The 20,424-nt window shown below is 37.3% G+C and overlaps 1 protein-coding gene and 1 long non-coding RNA gene across 2 annotated transcripts in view; one reads left to right on the top strand and one right to left on the bottom strand.

Moving 5' to 3' along the window:
- Window positions 1-20,424, top strand: part of park (parkin) — a 100,809-nt gene that overhangs the window by 41,756 nt on the left and 38,629 nt on the right. The gene's annotated exons all lie outside the window — the stretch shown is intronic.
- Window positions 15,960-19,703, bottom strand: LOC137500577 (uncharacterized). The gene is made up of 2 exons (XR_011018099.1): window positions 19,343-19,703; window positions 15,960-16,567 (listed from the first exon to the last, which is right to left on the bottom strand). It is a non-coding gene; the product is annotated as an uncharacterized lncRNA (long non-coding RNA).

Below are 20,424 nucleotides of genomic sequence, written 5' to 3'. Positions count from 1 at the left end.
AGAGTGTTATCCAGGAATTAGGTTGAGGCAGATGTTGAGGAAAGTAGAAGAGAGGGAGGAGGGGAAGGAGAAGGTGGTAGTGTTTCACGTTGGTACCAACAACGTAAGGCAAGCTGATATAAGTACCAACATAGTTGGAGATGTGTGGGATCTGGTAAATGCAGCATGGGTGAAGTTTAAGAAAGCGGAGATTGTTATTAGTGGAATACTGTGTAGAAGGGATACTGACTGGAGGGTGATTGGGGATTTAAATGAGACTATGGAGTGGGTATGTGGGAAACTGGGAGTGAAATTTCTAGATCCAAATGGGTGGGTAGGAGATAGGGATCTGCGCTCAGACGGCCTTCATTTAAACCGCAGTGGTACGTATAAGTTAGGAAATTTGTTTGGAAGGGTAATAGGGAGGTACATTCAGGGAAACGGGATGGCCTAGGGAGCGGTGATAAGGGAACAGGGAACTGGAAATCAAGTAGGGATGACATAAAATTGTTAGTGTTGAACTGTAGAAGTATTGTAAGGAAAGGAATAGAATTAAGTAATTTAATAGATATATATTCACCAGATATTGTAATAGGTGTTGAATCATGGCTGAGAAATGATATAATGGATGCAGAAATTTTCCCACGGCACTGGAGTGTGTATCGTAGAGATAGGATAGGAAGGGTGGGAGGCGGAGTGTTCATTCTGGTGAAAGAAGAATTTGTAAGCTACGAAAAAGTTAAAGATGAGACACATGAAATTCTAGGTGTAAGGCTCATTTCTAAAGATAATAGGCAACTTGATATATTTGGAGTGTACAGATCGGGAAAGGGTAACACTGACGCGGATTCAGAATTATTTGATAGGATAGTCAGCTATGTGGGAAACGACATGGAAAGAAATGTGATTGTAGCGGGAGATCTGAATTTGCCAGATGTAAATTGGGAAGGAAATGCGAACGACAGAAAGCATGACCAACAAATGGCAAATAAGTTAATATGGGAAGGACAGCTGATTCAGAAAGTGATGGAACCAACCAGAGGGAAAAATATCCTGGATGTCGTGCTGATAAAACCAGATGAGCTCTATAGGGAAACTGAAGTAATAGATGGTATTAGTGATCATGAAGCTGTTTTTGTGGTAGTTAAAAATAAATGTGATAGAAAGGAAGGTCTTAAAAGTAGGACTGTTAGGCAGTACCACATGTCTGATAAAGCAGGCATGAGGCAGTTTCTAAAAAGTAGCTATGATCGGTGGAAAACGGTAAATATAAATGTAAACAGACTCTGGGATGGGTTTAAAGAAATTGTTGAGGAATGCGAAAACAGGTTTGTACCATTAAGGGTGGTAAGGAATCGTAAAGACCCACCTTATTATAATAGAGAAGTAAAGAGACTAAGAAGGAGGTGTAGACTGGAAAGAAATAGAGTTAGAAATGGCTGTGGAAGTAAGGAGAAATTGAAGGAACTTACTAGAAAATTGAATCAAGCAAAGAAGGCAGCTAAGGATAATATGATGGCAAGCATAATTGGCAGTCATACGAATTTTAGTGAAAAATGGAAGGGTATGTATAGGTATTTTAAGGCAGAAACAGGTTCCAAGAAGGACATTCCAGGAATAATTAATGAACAAGGGGAGTGTGTATGTGAGGATCTTCAAAAGGCAGAAGTATTCAGTCAGCAGTATGTAAAGATTGTTGGTTACAAGGATAATGTCGAGATAGAAGAGGAGACTAAGGCCAAAGAAGAAATAAAATTTACATATGATAACAATGACATTTACAATAAGATACAAAAGTTAAAAACTAGAAAAGCGACTGGAATTGATCAGATTTCTGGGGATATACTAAAGACAATGGGTTGGGATATAGTACCATATCTGAAGTACTTATTTGATTATTGTTTGGTCGGAGGAGCTATACCAGATGAATGGAGAGTTGCTATAGTTGCCCCTGTGTATAAAGGAAAGGGTGATAGACATAAAGCTGAAAATTACAGGCCAGTAAGTTTGACATGCATTGTATGTAAGCTTTGGGAAGGCATTCTTTCTGATTATATTAGACATGTTTGTGAAATTAATAACTGGTTCGATAGAAGGCAATTCGGTTTTAGGAAAGGTTATTCCACTGAAGCTCAACTTGTAGGATTCCAGCAAGATATAGCAGATATCTTGGATTCAGGAGGTCAAATGGACTGTATCGCGATTGACCTGTCTAAAGCATTTGATAGGGTGGATCATGGGAGACTACTGGCAAAAATGAGTGCAATTGGACTAGACAAAAGAGTGACTGAATGGGTTGCTATATTTCTAGAAAATAGATCTCAGAGAATTAGAGTAGGTGAAGCTTTATCTGACCCTGTAATAATTAAGAGGGGAATTCCTCAAGGCAGTATTATCGGACCTTTATGTTTTCTTATATATATAAATGATATGAGTAAAGGAGTGGAATCGGAGGTAAGGCTTTTTGCGGATGATGTTATTCTCTATAGAGTGATAAATAAGTTACAAGATTGTGAGCAACTGCAACGTGACCTCGAAAATGTTGTGAGATGGACAGCAGGCAATGGTATGTTGATAAACGGGGTTAAAAGTCAGGTTGTGAGTTTTACAAGTAGGAAAAGTCCTGTCAGTTTTAATTACTGCGTTGATGGGGTGAAAGTTCCTTTTGGGGATCATTGTAAGTATCTAGGTGTTAATATAAGGAAAGATCTTCATTGGGGTAATCACATAAATGGGATTGTAAATAAAGGGTACAGATCTCTGCACATGGTTATGAGGGTGTTTAGGGGTTGTAGTAAGGATGTAAAGGAGAGGGCATATAAGTCTCTGGTAAGACCCCAACTAGAGTATGGTTCCAGTGTATGGGACCCTCACCAGGATTACCTGATTCAAGAACTGGAAAAAATCCAAAGAAAAGCAGCTCGATTTGTTCTGGGCGATTTCCGACAAAAGAGTAGCGTTACAAAAATGTTGCAATGTTTGGGTTGGGAAGAATTGAGAGAAAGAAGAAGAGCTGCTCGACTAAGTGGTATGTTCCGGGCTGTCAGCGGAGAGATGGCGTGGAATGACATTAGTAGACGAATAAGTTTGAATGGCGTTTATAAAAGTAGGAAAGATCACAATATGAAGATAAAGTTGGAATTCAAGAGGACAAACTGGGGCAAATATTCATTTATAGGAAGGGGAGTTAGGGATTGGAATAACTTACCAAGAGGGATGTTCAATAAATTTCCAATTTCTTTGAAATCATTTAGGAAAAGTCTAGGAAAACAACAAATAGGGAATCTGCCACCTGGGCGACTGCCCTAAATGCAGATCAGTACTGATTGATTGATTGATTGATTGATTGATGATGTCCATGCAGTGGGTTCTTGGTCTTCCCACCATCTGTTTTCCTGACACATGTCTCTCCAAGTTAACATAAGCTGTTCTTGTTAGCTCCATCTTCATTACATGCCCAAACCAGCTCACCCAACTTGGCAGGTTCGATCCTGGCTCAGTCCGGTTGTATTTGAAGGTACTGAAATACGTCAGCCTTGTGTCGGTAGATTTACAGGCACATAAAAGGACTCCTGTGGGGCTGTATTCTGGCACCTCCGAAAACCATAAAAGTAGTTACTGGGACGTGAAGCAAATATTATTGTTAAACCACCTCAATCTGGACATGCTGACCTGATGTAACAATGTCTCAATCCCAGCTTCCTTTCTAACCATGTCTTCCCTTAACTTGTCCAGTTTTGTTTTAGAATTTTGGACCTCAGGAACTTCATTTCAGATGCCTGCAACCGTTATGAGTCCTTCTTAGTGAGGGTGTAGCTTTCGATATCATAGATTAAGATTGCTATGAAGTTCTGATTGAACATCACTAGTTTTGATTTTGTTGGTACTTTGGGATGTGACAATTGAAATCACAGAGGAAACATTTGCTTTTTCTTTGCACGATGGTTAGAACATTATGATCAGGAAGTGATCAATCAGAACTCTTACCTGTCCCTTGAGTGTTACCCGAAGCTGCACTGACTGGCAACACATTGCTGTATCCATATTCTTCCGATTGTCTGAAGGCCATTCCTAAGACATATCTCGAAAAAATTCTTAGTCTAATTTGAATATAATGTTTTCTAGAAGGCGTAGTCTAATTTGACAGGATAATAGTACGGTAATAGTATGGTAATAAATGTATCACGAAAGTATTCACTTGCATTCTCATCTGCTGATGCTCGTTTAAAATTGAAATCTTTCTCCACTTGTTAGCACCTGTAAATATTTGCTTACAGGGTCGTTTGCTGCTGTTGTCTTGTAGCTAGGCATTGTCTAGCATAAATTTCAATCTTCGGTGTTACAAATACGGCAATAACCGTATTATAGCTGTCACAATTGCCTTTAAAAGAATAAATTTAGAAGAAATGCGATTTACTAACTGTTGAAGCTTTGTCTTCCATGAGTGGTTCTTCCACATTACCGGCATCTGTAAGGAAATTAAACGTTTTCTTCCAATACATCCATTAATGTGTAGAGGATTATGATGTGGGATCCAAATCTAATCATTCAGGGTGCAAATACTTCTCAATGTTTCTCTTATTTGACAGGCCGTGGCTTATAAGTTTGCCACAGAATGCGATTAGTCATCATATTCTCGCTATGCACGTTATCGAGCTCTCTCATCGACGTTTGAAGGCAATGTTGGAGTCGATTAGTAATACTTGTCGACTGCTGTTCTGTAAAGAAAATTCAAGATGAAAGAGAACATATTTTTATAATAAATGTTTAAATAATATGGCTGATAGCAGTTGTTAACTTGTTAGAAATAAAGGCTGAAGTAAACGATCACTTAATTTTGTTGCTATATACTGAAATTAAGTGAGAATGTATAACACCTCGAGATATGCCAGAGTGCATCAATGATTTCAGAGGTTAGTTGATATTTTGGGTTACTTTGCTTTAAGCTTGCATTCAGGAGACAATGACTTTGAATCCCACTGTCGGCAGTCCTGAAGATGGTTTTATGTAGTTTCATATTTTCTCACCAGGCAAATGCTGGGGCTGCATCTTAATTAAGGCCACGGCGGCTTCCTTCCAACTCCTAGCCCTTTCCTATCCCATCATTGCAATATGACCTACCTGTGTAGATGTGACATAAAACAAATTGTAAACAAAAAATGTTCACACTTTTTCGTCTGGTTAATTTCCGGAAAGGCTATTTCTCATATAAAGTTATAGCAAGAAGGTTATCATTTCTCTGTTTTCATGATACATCCATGCGGTTAACTTAAGAACCACATATATATATATATATATATATATTTATTTTTTTTTGCTAGGGGCTTTACGTCGTACCGACACAGATAGGTCTTATGGCGACGATGGGATAGGAAAGGCCTAGGAGTTGGAAGGAAGCGGCCGTGGCCTTAATTAAGGTACAGCTCCAGCATTTGCCTGGTGTGAAAATGGGAAACCACGGAAAACCATCTTCAGGGCTGCCGATAGTGGGATTCGAACCTACTATCTCCCGGATGCAAGCTCACAGCCGCGCGCCTCCGCGCACGGCCAACTCGCCCGGTTATATATATTTATGGACTGGCGAAGTTATGTGTTACATGCTAGAGTACCTATACTATAGTACGCGAACCTTTTCTTGATACCAAGTTCCCATTCAGCTTTAGGGAGCTCAAGTATGAAGAAAAGGTTCATGTACCATAGGTTTCTACCTTTTCAGATTGAAATTGAACATATGCTTTTACGTAGCATTGGAATTCAAAAAATAACTAATGAATCAGTCGTAGTGTGGATATCTTCCACGAAAACACAAGTTTAGAACAAACTGCTTGCCGTTTCATACTGATTTTAATCTGCGTGGGGTTTTCCCCAACTTTTATGAAAAATAGGATATAACGACAATCTGCTGTAGTGAGCAAATTTTTCACCGTAGTAGAAGTTAATTCCGCTAAATGATTGATACCTAGAATGGTAACTCCAAAGATAACCTCAGAAGAAGAAAGCTGGTTGATAATTTACAATAAAGGAACTCCAATCATACAAAATCAAGGTAATGTTTTAAAGAACCCATGTAAGTGTGGAAGCAAATACATTCCTAACCATTCTGGGCCTTTACCCAAGAATATAAACGATAATATAAACGAAACAAATATTCCAAGAAATATGAAGGAAAGGTAATTAATTGATTAACATGCCCAGACGAGATTAAAGTTATATTTACAACACTTGTAACACCTACAACAATCTGAAATCTCATTTCCATCAATAAATCCTACCTCTATTGATAATATGTGGACTTAATGTATGCGGATCCATCACCAGTGCTATTGTCCTCTCCGTACCTTTTAACAGTTCTGTACACATTAGAACAAGACGTACCTATACTGTCTGCTATATAGCATATACTGCACCCATCTTCCACTAATGCTACGGCCCTTGCTGCATTTTCAGGTGAAAGAGTCACTATGACCTGACTTGGAAGCGAGACTATTTGTTGTAGACAAGCCGTAATATCCACACAAGCAAGCAGCACGAGAATTTACAGCAATAAACCTTAAGACAGCTGTTTGTGGTTCTTATTGTGACCTTACATGAATTTCTGGTTCAGGGTTCGGAGTCATTAATACTATACCACAGCTGGTGTCATGCAGCGATGCAAAAAAACTCCATTCAAGGGACGTGCAAGTTCGACGAGTCCGGTTACATTATTCCACAGTTAGACTTTGTGATTTGACTGACGTATGGTAGCACATATTTTACAACTACTTAAGACTATATAATACTATCTTACTAAACTTAGCGTATAAATGAGAATTCCAAGAATTATTTTTCTTTCTTTGGAAGGATATTCCATTTTAATGAATATCATTGTACGAAATTCATTTTTACAAAATAATTGAAACAACAACATGATTGGATATCTGTTCAAAATTGAATATGGTCATTAACTGTAAATGTCCAAAGTCCCTAACTTTTGTTGGTTACGATGATTCATAATGGTAAGCTTTCATAATACAATTGAAACATATTGGCCACATTATTAACCTTAAATTCATGTATCCAATAATTCCATCAAGAGAGAGAGAGAGGGGGAGAGAAAATCAACATATGAGTTGCTGAAGGCTTAACCTTAACGTTACAGGTTCCATTATTTTACATCATTTGCTTCCTAGTTAAAAAATGAAATTAGAAATATTTATTCCATGGCACTCGCATTCGTTGGCCCCAAAAATTCATGTCTTTCAATATTCCATCATTTCTTTAAATTATTATCTAACTCAGCAAAATCTAACAAAACAACTTGGGTGCTCCAATGACAGGCTCACAATGTCATTGCTTATATCAACCGTATGACCAAAGAAATGGAAATACACCAAGATTCCTCTCTAATTACTAAGGTTATGTAGTAAAATTAGAAATCAGCACCCTCTGAAAATCTGCGACAGCTGCATCTAGACAATAAGTTTCCTGAAATAATGTCACCACTAATAATAAATGGTCAAGACTCTCGATGATTCCACAACCTCTGGTGTTCTCTATGAAAATCCTGAAAATCTACATATTTTAATGCTAACTACCAATTCTATGGGCTACCAGAAGAATATAATTAGCAGGAAATTAAACTACACACTACCAAAGTAAGATCTCTCCATCTCATCTGCAACATGGTTCACTTCTACATGGTGTCATTCATTATCGAAGATTCTATTTCATTCCTTCACATCTGCATATAACTCATTTACATTAAATCATAGGTTATCACATTTTGACAACTATCACATTACTGACTTCAGTATCCTTCGAAAACATCATCAAGAAATTACCTATTCATGCCTAAGTGCTTATCTATCATCACCACCATTAAATCCATACGTATGACGAACATCAATCCTTACTTCAGTAACATATCATCGGGACTTCTCGAAGATTGCATTATATCATTCAATGCATAATCCCAATGAATTATCTTCCAACAACATAGCGTATCAAATCATTCACTTCATTTCGACGACCCTACTTCAGATCTCTCTCATTCCACATGCGCGTCATGCTCAAGTAAAATTCATCTTCTAAATATCCAAGCACATTATTCTCGAAGACTAAATCATCCTTACATATGCATAAATCTTCATCAATGCAATAATACTATTACTCTTCTCACAAAAACTACGCAAATGATGTGAAATTGTGACCTTAGATGACTCCAATTTAAACACATGTTAACTATTTTATGGTCAGCTCAAATAAATATGCCTACGCAATAAATAATACACTGAGGCTCATTTACGATGACATTATTCTACTAAATGCAGCGACCACGTTTCAGAAAATTTCCTGTGTAATATCTACTGTTAGACACTCGGATTCAAAATGTAGCACACAAAAAATTGCGATTTTTCCTGGATTATTCATGATGAAATTCACAGCACTCCTTGTCTGTTATAAAGTAATGATTGACGATCATACGGTATCACTCAAGTTATTTACCTACACGTCACATTCTGACACCATAAATTGATCTACTCTACTTTAAGCAACTACATAGCAGAATAGGTGAAAGACACTTGTTTTTGGTACTTATCATACGATGGCTTCGGGAAGATGACATCTCTCGGGTCTTAATTTCATCATCTGGCCTTCATTCCAACACTCGCCAGACCCCTCAGAACCACTTCCAGAGTTTAACTCAGCATTGTCTGGTTATTAGACATCACATAACAATCTTTTAACATGTAAGGCGACATCGTAGTACCTGAAACTCTTAATATGGAATTAGCATAATGTCATCAAATCAAAATCTCTTTATTTGCAAATGAGGTGTCTACCTCGGTGGCAAATGGTACACTAAAATACATTATTGTCAAGCACTAAATATTAAATTAACAAGAGAAGAAAATTTTCCTATAATACAATATTATACAATTTATGCTAACAATTTTTCTATTAAACACACAGCTCATCTTTAATAAATTTATATTGTTTACAAAATTCTACTTATAATATCTCCTGTACTACTTACAAATATAGTCAACTGATATACAGTATGTGGAATTACTTCAAATGATATTATACAACTGGTGTAAGATTAAACTTTACATTGCATTTATTTACTCTTTTTTTTACCCATTCTGGAACCTAAGTAGCATAATGACCTGCTGTGTCTTAACCAGAGCCCCTTTTGCCACTACTTTCCAGAGTTCATGAAGGGCCTTCACAGCTACCGTAGGGGTCCCAGGGCCCTCGAAGTCCCCACTGTACTTCACCCCTATAGGCAGTCCCCTACTTTGGCTGTCCAAACTCCTTAGACCAGGGGATGGAATTAATTTATTCACACACATTTTTTTATTTACAATAACCTGCACTGGTCGAATGCCCTCTAACACTTCATTTATTTTCTCTGTTGCTGTTTATTCTCTTCTTGAATATCTGTACAGATTTTGGAAAAGGATCAAACACTACCCCTGGTAAACTGTTCCACTCCTTCACACCCTTTTCCACTCCTTTACACCCTTCAATATTCCATCATTTCTTTAAATTATTATCTACCTCAGCAAAATCTAACAAAACAAATTGGGTGATATAAATACATAAAGAACGCTTTACAATGTTCTGAATCAACACTTGCCTTATTACTCGAGAGATTAAGATGTATCTTTATCTCTTTACAAAATTATTTTGTGCTATCTGTACAATAGTTGTACAGTTTAAAAATAAATTTTAGATTTAGCTGCTTCTTGTGCAATGTTTCTGATGTCGTTTTAGCATCGCTCCATTATTTGCATTGTTCTTACAAAACAAAATCCTATTCTAAAATACAATAATAACAGTCGGCTTGCATTTCATAGATCCTCAGAATTCCGTGGCCTGTAATCTCCCTTCCATATGATTTTGACGTTTTGAGCATAACCTCTTTGATACAGAACGCTCTTGTAATCACTGATGTTGATAAAGGAACATACTCAACAATCCGTCGCGTTCTTAGATTTACATACCAATCAGTTATCATATAATGGGATTCGACTCTCGAATTATATCGTAATAGATAGGCAATGTATGAACATCGTATGTGACTTAAACTTGGCCTGTATGATCCAATCCATCCCATGGCCTCCACTATACATCTTCACCGTTGAGGTTCCATGCCATCTATCGATATTTGTTCCTCTTCTGCAGAAGTAAAATACAACATTTATTCAATATTATCTCATCGTACTAGAACATTCCGTACCGACCATGACTTAATGGATACCACGGGGTTCTGACCTTGTGAACTCACCGGTACCTTCAATTCATTATATGGCATTTATTCAGCTGAGCGAGTTATTTCACTTACTGATGTACCTGGATGTTGACAATTGGCTGTATCCTCACATATGATTTCATTAAGTTTATATTACCATAAACTTCCATTGTTCTCTTTAGCCTCGATCTAGCAACTATTGGAAGGTTATATTATCAAAAGGCGGGAAACGTCAGTATTGGTGTTGTGATTGTCACGATCAGTAATGCTTATCAGTTATTGCGCTGAAACTTCTCAAATGGGCTAATTAACTTATGATACATTGCCATAGGTTTTTTTTTTTTTTTTTTGCGGGGAATGTAGTTTTCAGCGGTGGTATGTTCTTCCCAAAGGTCAACTTAACCATCCTACTCATGGACATCATGAAAAGATTTGGACTAAGTGCTGACCTCCATTCAGTTGCAACAGCTGCATTAAAGGGGTCCTCGATAGGCATCTTCAGAAACAACACCTATAGACCATATCCCCTCCTTTAAAGCTACCCTGTTTTCCTTTAAGTATTAAAAAACGCTTCTGAAATATCTATTCGTTAAGGTATTCTTTGTCCTTAGGGGAGCTTGCAAGTGTTGTAGGAAGATATCTAATAATATAATAATAATATAGGGGTTCTAAGTCTGGAGTTACGGTGTGGGGAGCCATTATGAATCTACATCTTGTATGGTATTTGTTCTGGGTTCACTGGCAGCTCACCAGTATGTCCATGAGCATTTTCTCCCCCTTCTCCCATGTATGTCGGATGGTATACTGCAGCATGAAAATGCTCAACCACATACCGCCGTGAAGTTTAACAAACTCTACAGAGCCTGCGAAGATATCAACGCTTACATTAATAGAACACATATGGGACTAGCTGAATTGTTCTTTGCTCTGGTGCCTGTGCATTGCAAAACTCTTTGCTGAACTGATTGTGTATGCAGAGGAGAAATAGAGTAATGTGTTTCGGGATGACTACATCACCTGTATGACACCATGCATTATTGAGTTATTGTCTCCTGGTATTGCAGAGGGAACTATATTACTTATAAAGTAAAGGAAATCAGAGAGGAATTTGGGAAGGGAATCACAATCCAAGGAGAGGAAATCAAAGCCCTGAGATTTGCTGATGATATTATTTTATCTGAAACTGTAAAAGATCTGGAGAAATTGCTGAATGGTACGGACAGAGTCTTGGGTAAGGAGTACAAGGTGAAAATAAACAAGTCCAAAACAAAAGTAATGGAGTGCAGTCGAACAAAGTCAGGTGATGCAGGAAATATTAGAATTAGGAAATGAAGTCTTAAAGGAAGTAGATGAATATTGTTACTTCGGTAGTAAAATAACTAATTATAGCAGAAGTAAGGAGGACATCAAATGCAGACTAGCAAAGAAGGCATTTCTTAAGAAAAAAAAAAATTGCTCGCTTTGAACATTGATATACGAATTATGAAGATGTATTTGAAGACTTTCGTCTGGAGAGTGGCATTGTATGAAAGTGAAAAATGGACGATAACTAGCTCAGAAAGAAAGAGAATAGATTTTGAAATGTGATGTTGCAGAAGAATTCTGAAGGTGAGATGGATAGATTGAATCATTAATGAAGGGATACTGAATTGAATTTGTGAGAGGAGATAGATTTGGCTAAATTTGACAAGAAGAGATAGAATGAAAGGACACATGTTAAGACACCCAGGACTTGTGCAGTTGGTTTTTGAGTGAAGTGTAGTGGGTTAGAACGGTAGGGGTAGACCAAGGTATGAATATGACAAGCAGATTAGAGCAGATGTAGGATACAGCAGTTACGTAGAAATGAAAAGGTTAGCACAGGATAGGGTGGCATGGGCTGCTCCATCAAACCAGTCTATGGACTGCTCCATCAAACCAGTCTATGGACTGATGACTCAACCAACAAAAAATCCAAACTGCCTTCTATTGAACCAATTATTAATTTCACAAATATGTCTAATATAATCAAACATAATGCTTTCCCAAAGCTTATACTTATAAAACCCTGTGAAAACTGCCATTAAGTTTAGGTATGGGATTGGCAATATGTTTTTCCTACAGAAAGCAGTTTAATAGGATTTCCATGCCTGATACAGGGTGTTTCATTTTCTCTCTCCAGTAGTGTATTTGCCATTTTAGTATTTTGTATTTTTTATGTGGCTCTGAGGTGCAGCTGGTTAAGGCTTTAACCCAAGTGCTTAATGTTGGAAATCCTGACACTGTTAGTCAGCATTTACTGGTGTGTTGCTGCACTAGAGGGGAATGGTTTTAATTCCCTTGGCTTATCTAAGATAAAATTCTAAAGGTATTTAATTGTATAAAATCCACCTATTCAATACACTTTATACAGTTAAGTTCTTTTAGAATTTTATCTTAGATATTTAAAGTCAATATGGAACCGAAATGAAGTTCATTACTTGTAATTCCCTTGGCTTAGTACAAAGTACTTATATTTTACTTGTAAAACTTTTCATACTTTGATATGTGTTTGACCGCAGAATTTATGTATTTTTTTAGTCCATTTTATGTGTGAGCTATTGCAATAATAAAACATAGCAAAGTGTAGCAAACATAGCAAACGACAGCACTGTCCCTTAGTTACCACACAGAAGAAAGACTTGCGGCAGCGATAAGGGCCATCTACAAGATAAAAAAATCTTGCGGCACTATCTTTATCTACGGCAATAATGTTATTCCACACAGTAATATCACCTGTCTTGACTTACGGATTGAAATTAATTTGGGATCATCTCAAACTCAGAGATCTCGAAAGGATAGAGAAAGTGAAAGCACGCTTTCTTAAATGTACTTTACGCGTTGGAAAATCGGCTCCATCACGTCCGAGATAAAGTATGAGGCAAATATTTGAAATGAGCAGACAATTTATAATTTTATTTAAATAGTCAATACTGTGATAACTAACACACTTTTATTAATAGAAAGGGGCACCCATGCGGGCATTAGGATTTACAATATTCACTTACCGACATGTTTCTCTTCTTGCAAGTCGTGAAGTGATACCTTTCACACTGTTTGCCACATAAAATGCATATACAATTGTCATCTGGATTATGAAAAGACTTCACATTGCATATCTTGTGGTGAAAACCATGAATGGAGAGACGTGTTATGATGTGTCTTTGATCTTGATTTTCTTTGGTCCGAGTAGGTATATAAAAGTAAAAAAATGTTCATTTTATTGTTTGTTTGTTTGTTTGTTTGTTTGTTTGTTTGTTTGTTTGTTTGTTTGTTTGTTATGATATCACAGGAAAAGGCCTGAACAGAATTGAATGGATGAAACCATAACGGTATAAGTAGCATTTTGGTCATTCAGAGAAAAAGGCATTTAAACATCATAACACTCATATAAAGCATGCTATTTGTAGTTATACCATCCATCACTAGAGCGCAGAATATTACCGTTATCATTTGTATCTCTTTGCTGGTGAAAGATACATCCTCCCGGAGTTACATTCTGCACTTAACTCTCTTTTTTTTTTTTTTTTTTTTTTAATGTCACTTATACCGTTATGGTTTTCATCCATTCAATTTCTCGGAACTGTGTATTTTAAGTTCAGGGATAGCGGGATTGTCCACTAGGTGATATATTATTTGATTAGTATACAGTGACGTACCAATATTAAGGGGGCCAAAACAGCAAATGTCAGATTTATCTGTTATGGGGCTACCCGTGGATCAGCAGAGGTGAAAGAAGGTGCCGGGGTGATTGGGTCTAACTACAAATTCATGAATGGATTTAAAACTTTAACAAAGGTTATATTTCTTTGGAATTTCAAAAATCAACAACAAAATTTTAACAACTTTTCACTTAGTGAAATAACAATGACAAAGTTTATACAAGGTAAGAACATCCAAAATTTAGTGACTGTTTAGTAATCCGGCCTTCTGGCCCCTCGCTTCACAATTCGTGAGCACACAGCTCAAAATTTACAAAGGTACAAATTTAGACAAGGGCAGAAATCCCTCAATGCAATGGAGCACTAGCACTTTTACAACACTTGAAAAAGAGCTAACGTGCTCTCTGTTTTCCACGCCTTTACAAGGCGACACCAAAAATATCTTACACCCTTTTGGCCTTCCATGGCCCAACTTACAAAATTTGAAACAGGGGTATCTAGTACCCAACCTATTGGGCCGTAGAGGAAAAGAACAGGTTAAGTAAAGCTCCTAGATATGAACACTTAAAACCTAAAGAGCACTAGGCTGATGAAACAGGGGCTATTCTCAAACTATGGAGGTGACTCGTATAAGAATAATTTAAGACATTACGGAAAGGAAGAAAACCAGTTATAAAACATAGTCACCTCAAACCAATATGAAGGGGAGCTTGAAAGAGTAAATCACTCTCTATCCCCAAATTACAGTTACAGATTTTATGAAATTTTCACATTAGTCGGCAGAACTTACATTGGTTACATATTAAAGTTTCGGACCTATCCCTCGGGTTAAACTGCAGAGCTAGCAAGAAATAAAGATGTTAAACGGCCATTACCTTGCTGAAGAACTGCTGGCTGGGAAAGAGGCGCCTCCCGCTTGACACACACACACTTAGATGTTGATCAAATGACCAAGGGGCATGAAAATCCGCAGTTTATAAACCCTCGGGGAAAGTTCGAGACCTTTCATGAATAATCAAGACACGCCCACGGAATGTTATTGGTCAAATTTAAAAGTGGCCCTCAGAATCGAAGAAGAAATACAGGATTGGTTGGAAATTAATTACAAAAATTAGGTATTGGCTGGATTCAAAACTGGCGGAAAGAAAAGATAAATATTGCCAACCCAAAAATAAATTAACATCAATTAGTAAAAAAAAAAAAACCTTATGAATACAAAACTTCTTCAAAAAAGTTCTTTCACTTCGCACCAGGGTGCATAATTATAGTTTTCTAGCAGCGACATCTATGAGATAATGTATAAACTTCTTGATAAATGGTAAACAAAACACGTAGAATTTCATACAGTACTGCAAACTTCACAGTAACAAAATTACGGTAGTGACATCTTCTGAGTAAAGGTTTAAATAGGTCTAGTTTCAAGTTCAATGTTTCTCCTGTAGAGGAGTTCTTTTAGGTGCAAGATTTAAATGTGCGGCGTAGAGGTGTACGTCCTGGTACATTATCCATTAATGTTAGCTGTATTAATGAACTGTACTTAAGAAAAATTGTGTTAAGTATAATTTCCTATATTTCATGTTTTATACATTCTTACCATATGAGAAATTCATCCTCTGTCTTCTTACTTCATATACTGTGTCATTCATTTAATCTCATTTACTTCTCGGATGAAGTTGACATCAGGAAGGGCATCTTGTCATAAAAACTCTCTATGGTGTTTCATCTCACTTCATACCCAGCCCTGTAGAGAATTGGGAGAGAGGGAGAGTGAGCCTGCCCCCACACACAGACACACACACACCCACACAATTATATTAATAAATTATTGCTACAAGTAACCGGTAATACAAACCTAGTATATACAGTACATATGACACACGTTAATAACAAATATGAAATATAGCATCCTTAGAGTAAGAAGGTTTGGAATTTGTCACTTGACATCTACAGGGAATGCAATAAACGCTGTAGCTGGAGAGGAAGTGCGTGTATCGCTGGACAGAGAGTTCTTGGACCTCTAATTTCATGTCAAGAAAGGCAAACATTTAAAAGGTCAGTGAAAATTTCTTCTAAATTTTATTTCAAACCAGCTTCTTCACCTTGTACAAACACAGAGATAACAGAAGCTTGTAACAAAATCTGCTGTGAGCTGTAACAGAACAAAAACTCTGTTTCAAAGTTTTCCATACCAACAGTCATAAACTTCATCACACAAAATGGAACAGTATTGTGAAAAACAGAATTGGAATCGGACTTCAGGAAGTCACTGAGGGAAAGCCCACTTGGTGGACATGATCTCTATGGTCTGACACTGTGGTTAGCCAGTTTGAGTCCCGTTGATGAAAAAAAAAAAAAAAATCACCATGGTAAACTATTTCTAATCAGTAGATGGGTTCAATTCCAAACCTCTCTGGAGTGTTCATATGGAGTGAGGGCTCAGGCAGTGTTGATGGTGATTCGTCTGTTGGATGGGGCATTGGATGGCAATGTGCCTACACAGTGTTTCACCTTGTCCCTTGCCCAGTTCTACTTCCTCATCAATCAATAATCACCTGCACTATTACATCTTCTTAGATCATCATCATCACCACACACAGATGCAGGTCGCCCGTGGACGTCTGGTAGAAGGACGTGCACGTTCCTCTCTGGAGGCCACACAACATCAGTCAAACTGAGGGAAGAGAAACATATACTGAAACACCCTGAAATGTCACTAATATCAGGTGGAATTGAACTTTCTGGTTGAAAACAGAGACACAAGTACTGACAGTGCCAAGTTGGCTGTTGTCTTCAGTGTAGTATTTTATTTTACTTTTTATAGTCATCTTCATAAAACTTTCTTTATTAATTGTTTGTCTTTTTTACACCGACACAGATAGTCGTTATGGTGACGATGAGATAGGAAAGGGCTAGGAGTGGGAAGGAAGCGACTGTGGCCTGAATGAATGTACAGCCCCAGGGAAATAATGGAAAACCATCTTCAGGGCTGCCAACAGTGGGTTTCGAACTCACTATCTCCCGAATGCAATCTGTTAGCTGTGTGTCTCAAGCCACATAGAAACTTGTTTGGTTTAATAATTACTACAGAGATTGAAAGAAGAATAATCAGAATGTGCATAGACAAAAACAACCTAGAAAATAGACATTGGAGACTAGCTTCTAATGAAACAGTCTACAAGGAAATGGAATCGGTAATGAGCACAATGAGGAAGAAATTAATCTCATTCTGTAGACCTACTCAGGACACTAGAAAACAGGATCATCAGGAGAATTATTGAAAAACAACAAGAGCAAAATTAGATGGATTACAGAAATCAAGGTAGATATGTGAGAACTACACATTACAGTAGATTTAAAAAACAAAACAAACAAAATCAAGAACTCTGCAGACAAACCAGACTACAAACTACAATCAACAGACAGATAATGGGACGGGTAATTTCAAGTGAACAAAGAAAGTTAAGGTCTGAGAGAATTAAGAAGTACTGGGATGATAGAAAACTGAAAAATCCTTTTTATAAAATTTACTAAACTGGTCCAATTAAGGCCATAAAATATAAATAAATAAATTGCTGCTGAGTTTCTTTCTCCCCCTCCCCTCCTCCTCTCTTTCTCAAATCAAACTATTGTTCCTTTCACCAGCTATTTGTGTCACCGGTTGGTGGGACGGAGAACTGAAACTACAGTGTGTTTGGAAATGTAAATTTTAATTTTTTTTATTTGCCTGAAGGATTTAATTTTTTTGCAACTCTGGACTCTACTGGAATTTCATGTAACCGCAAGAAATACTGAACTGTATGAACATTGCAACATGCAAAAGTGCTTTGAAGTGATTTTTTTTAAATGTAGTTTTTATGTAATCTGATGTAAAATTTGTAAGGTGATTTATTTTGGAGCATCCTGTACCTGTACCACACGTGTGGTTTCCTATGATGAAATTTTGGTGTTGTAATCGTAATGTTCCAGAACTTGTGTATTTGCTAACGATGTTAAAATTACCATATATGGTAACGAGATTTCCTATTGGCAAAAGGTCCAGGAATCTAGGGTAAGTTTGATCTTATTGGTTGATTGTAATCGGGCCATTTCTGGTCTTCTTGCCGGCTTGGGAAAAATGATGCGTGAGCTCGGCGTCATTTTCCATCCGACCGCCCTCGCGAGCGTTCGCGCTCGAGGGCTACCCTCGGAGACTCCTGCCTTTCCGAAGTAAGTGTTATTTCAGTGTTTTTGCAATGTTATTCTCAATGTCTTCCGGTTTCGTTTCATTTAGTTTAATTCCTGTTGTGTTTCATTATTTCTTCGCTTAATGTCATTTTAAAGTTTAATTTGATGTGTCCGAGTTTACCCTAGGTTCCAATTGCCGTACTTTCAATTCTTTCATCCATTAAGTACTTTTGCTTTAAACTATACCTTTAATGTAGCATCACCTTCATTGTTAAATCTACCTTTATGTTCAGTAACTTAAGTATGTCTTGTTTCCGTGTCGTGGAACTGTATTTGTAAAACTTTCTTGTCATTTCTAATATAGTTGAGCTAGAGGGTGTTTCTTATAAGTCTTTTCTCCCCCATAACGTCATACGTTTCCATGGACCTCAGTAGAGCTTCCCAGCACGTTCCACATCCTGTCTTAGTTATCATTTTTAGGCCTGTAAGTGTTCCCTGTATTTGGTTTATTTGAATCCTCCGCCTCTGCGTCATATTTCTACCTCCTTATTCATATTATTAAGTATTATATTATTTACTATCTCATTATCATTATTATTTATTACTGGTATTATATTATTTCTAGTATTTTTATTTATGTACACGCTCGAAGTCCCGCGGTTACATTTGGGACTTCGAGCGTGTACATAAATAAAAATACTAGAAATAATATAATACCAGTAATAAATAATAATGATAATGAGATAGTAAATAATATAATACTTAATAATATGAATAAGGAGGTAGAAATATGACGCAGAGGCGGAGGATTCAAATAAACCAAATACAGGGAACACTTACAGGCCTAAAAATGACAACTAAGACAGGATGTGGAACGTGCTGGGAAGCTCTACTGAGGTCCATGGAAACGTATGACGTTATGGGGGAGAAAAGACTTATAAGAAACACCCTCTAGCTCAACTATATTAGAAATGACAAGAAAGTTTTACAAATACAGTTCCACGACACGGAAACAAGACATACTTAAGTTACTTAACATAAAGGTAGATTTAACAATGAAGGTGATGCTACATTAAAGGTATAGTTTAAAGCGAAAGTACTTAATGGATGAAAGAATTGAAAGTACGGCAATTGGAACCTAGGGTAAACTCGGACACATCAAATTAAACTTTAAAATGACATTAAGCAAAGAAATAATGAAACACAAAAGGAATTAAACTAAATGAAACGAAACCGGAAGACATTGAGAATAACATTGCAAAAACACTGAAATAACACTTACTTCGGAAAGGCAGGAGTCCCCGAGGGTAGCCCTCGAGCGCGAACGCTCGCGAGGGCGGTCGGATGGAAAATGACGCCGAGCTCACGCATCATTTTTCCCAAGCCGGCAAGAAGACCGGAAATGGCCCGATTACAATCAACCAATAAGATCAAACTTGCCCTAGATTCCTGGACCTTTTGCCAATAGGAAATCTCGTTACCATATATGGTAATTTTAACATCGTTAGCAATTACACAAGTTCTGGAACATTACGATTACAACACCAAAATTTCATCATAGGAAACCACACGTGTGGTACAGGTACAGGATGCTCCAAAATAAATCACCTTACAAATTTTACATCAGATTACATAAAAACTACATTTAAAAAAAATCACTTCAAAGCACTTTTGCATGTTGCAATGTTCATACAGTTCAGTATTTCTTGCGGTTACATGAAATTCCAGTAGAGTCCAGAGTTGCAAAAAAATGAAATCCTTCAGGCAAATAAAAAAAATTAAAATTTACATTTCCAAACACACTGTAGTTTCAGTTCTCTGTCCCACCAACCGGTGACAATTTGGATATATTTAGTATTTCATTCATATGAAGGTGAGTCAGAAATTAAGTTACACTTCGATGTTATGGCCATTTATGGAACCATCTTTGGCACAGTTTACGAATTCCAAGGTACTGGTGAACAGTGGAGTACACACTGCCATATGAAATGTTCAGCATACTGGCAATTTCCTGCAGTGTTATACACAGATTCTCTCCAATGATCCCATCCACACAGTTAATATTTGCAATGGTACTGGATGTTACGGGCCTGCCTTCGGGGTATTCGTCTGTGAGATCCATGCGTCCGGCGTCAAATTGTTTACACCACTTTACAATACCTGAGCTAGAAATTGCACACTCACCATATACAGCAGTGATTTCATGATAAATGTCTGTGCAGTTGAGCTGTTTAGCCCATAGAAATCTGATCGTTGCATGCACCTCCAATTTGGAGTGAGCCTAGCCCACTCTGCACACACAACACGGCAGAATACCACACCAACTTTCCTATCGGACGTGTCAGCAGTTACTGTAGCTCGCTC

Source organism: Anabrus simplex, chromosome 4 (assembly GCF_040414725.1).
Source record: "Anabrus simplex isolate iqAnaSimp1 chromosome 4, ASM4041472v1, whole genome shotgun sequence".
Lineage (NCBI taxonomy): Eukaryota > Metazoa > Arthropoda > Insecta > Orthoptera > Tettigoniidae > Anabrus > Anabrus simplex.
Note: the sequence above shows the minus strand (reverse complement) of the source record. Positions and strands in the feature narration are given on the sequence as shown.